We start from the raw sequence: 2,987 nt of genomic DNA, 5'->3' as shown, positions 1-2,987 counted from the left end.
GTTAAAAATTAGAAATAAATATAAACTATAGCAAAACTAAAAAAATTTAGGAGATAACCTAAATGAGGGGAAATGAAAGTAAAGAGGTTTTCTCAATGTGTATAACGTAATGTAAGTAGATTTATGATTTAAGTTACAAATACTTAAGTTTACCACCTAACAGCTAAAATAACTAAAATGATAATAAAATCAGAAAATTTGTAAGTAGAGGAAGAGCAGGCTGGAGAAGGTTTGTGTGTGCCAATTATTGTCTCTTTCTTATTCAGGAGTCAAGTTAAACTGGTTGTATTAGGCCGTTCTTGTGTTGTCATAAAGGAACACCTGAGACTGTGTAATTTACAAGAAAAGCTATTTAATTGGCTCGTGGTTCTGCAGACTGTACAGACATGGTGCCAGCATCTGCTCAGCTTCTGGGGAGGAGTTTTACTGAAGCAGAAGGCAAAGTCGGGGGAGGGATGACACATGGAGAGAGCAGGAACAAGAGAAGAAGAGAAGGAGGAGGACCCAGACTTTTAAAGAATGAGAGCTTATGTGACTTAAGTGAGCGAGAACTTACTTATCACCAAGGGGATGGCACTAAATGATTCATAAGGGATCCACCCCCATGATCCAATCACTTACCTTCAGGTCTTACCTCCAACATTGGGGATTATATTTCAAGATGACATTTGTCAGGGACAAATATCCCAACTATATCACGGGTTAAATTTTAAAACTCAAAAAATACAGCTTTAAGTATAAAATACAGACTTTTAAAGATAACCACTAGAAAACTAAAAATACATTATATAGAAACAACATCAGAAATGAAAAAAAATCAGATATATAATGAAAGCTAAAAGAGATAGAAATACTAAAAATTGAAAGCCTATGTATGTAAAGTAGATGGCAAATATATACATATACATAAATATATAGCAGGGGCTACAATGTTGTTGTCAAAATAGGTTCTAAAGGAATGATTGATAGAAAAAAATGTGCCAAGCAAATTCACTGTGCACCGGATACCACCTCAGGTCACTGCATCTTGGGTTGACATTTCTACTACTTGCACTAGACCTTTGAGAATACTTACACAAATTAAGTGAAGCACCTTTATTATTCACAAATAGGCAGCAAGGGACAGTATAAACCTGGGATTCAGGTGAGCCAGACTTCCAACTCTCAGGAAGCTACACAGGGCAGGTGGACTCTCATCTGTGTGGCCCCATTTGCACTTCAGCTCAGGAAATCCTGAAAGCAGTCTTCCCTGGGTTTTGTACTCTAGGGAAAACATGACATGCTGGGCCAAAACATTGAAGGACATCCTGTTTCTGGAAAGAACTAGAACAGAGCCTGAGCGCTCTTGGCTAGTCTTCTCCTTATCTCAGGATATTACATTCTCAGCACATTTTACAATTATTATTGAAAACAACAAGCAAAAAAAAGGGAAAAACTGGATTGGTCCAAGGCCACTCAGAGAACTGCCCTGCAAAAAGTAATTCATAATGTACAATCTTTAATGAAAATGTAAGGATCATTGTATTTTTTTAATGGAGGTAAATTCGCATAACATAATTTTCATGTATTTAAAGTGTATAATTCAGTAACATTGAGTACATTCTCAATGTTGTACAACTATCACCTCTATCCAGTTCCAAAGCATTTCCATCTCACCCAAGGGCAATCTCATGCCAATTATGCAGTCACTTTCTAGTCCCAATTCCCTACAACTGCTGACAAATACTAGCCTGATTTCTCTAGCATTTATGTATTTGGGATATTCTAAATAGACGGAATCAAATAATATATGTCCTTTTGTGGTGAACTTCTTTCACTCAACATAGTGTGTTCAAGGTTCATTCATGTTGCAGCCCATGTCAGCACATCATTTCTTTTTTATGGCTGAATAATATTTCATTAGATAGATATACCACATTTTATTTACACGTTAATATATTGGGGTACATTTGGGTAGTTTCCACCTTTGGCTATTGCGAGTAGTGCTGCTATATACATGTGTGTCATGCATTTAAATATTTGTTCTTTGTTTTTTGGGCTATATATCTAGAAGTAGCATTGGCCATTCATATGGTAATTCTCTGTTCAAAGTTTAAGGATCCGCCAAACTGTTATCCACAGTGGTTTCACTATTTAAAGTTCCCACCACCAAAATAGGCTTCAAATCTTCAAATCCTCACCAATGCTTGTTATTTTTCTTTTTTTTTTTCTTTTTTTTTGAGGGGGGGGGACGGTGATGGCCATCTTATGGATGTGATGTTGTATCTCATTATGGTTTTTTATTTTCATTTTCCAAATGATTACTGATGTTGAGCATCTTTTCATGTGCTTTTTGTTTATCTACTTTGGAGTACTGTGTACCTCAGAACATTGCCCATTTTAAAAATTAGGCTATTTGTCTTTTTTTGCTCAATTATAAGAGTATTACACATATTAAAAGTACTTGACCCTTATCATATATATGATTTGCAAATATTTGCACCAATTCTATACGTTGTCTATGATAGTGTTATTTGATGCACAAAAGTTTTTAATTTTGATTAACTCTATATTATCTATTTTTTATTTTGTTGAAATGCTTTTGATTTTACATTAATTGCCAAATCCAAAATAATGAGGCCTTGTTGAATATTTTTGATGCTATTGTAAATAGATTTTTAAATTTTGTTTTCAGATTGTTCACTGCTAGGGTATAGGAATAAAACTGATTTTGTGTATTAATCTTGTATCTTGCAATTTGCTGAATTTGTTTATTACTTCTGTGTTTTAAAGCTCTTTTACAGCTTCATTGGATGGTTCAGAGAAAATAGTTAAATTCAAATTCTAGCTCCTTCAATTACTAGCTATGTGATCTTGGGCCAGCTGCATAAGTTCTGAGTATCTCAATTTCCTCAAATTTAAAATGCACCTAATAGCACCTATTGAATAACCATTGAATATTAGCACTTACTTCAATGGTTACTACTAGAATTAAGTACTATTTATAA

This window comes from Mandrillus leucophaeus, unplaced genomic scaffold (genome assembly GCF_000951045.1).
Source record: "Mandrillus leucophaeus isolate KB7577 unplaced genomic scaffold, Mleu.le_1.0 Scaffold289, whole genome shotgun sequence".
NCBI lineage: Eukaryota > Metazoa > Chordata > Mammalia > Primates > Cercopithecidae > Mandrillus > Mandrillus leucophaeus.
Note: the sequence above shows the minus strand (reverse complement) of the source record.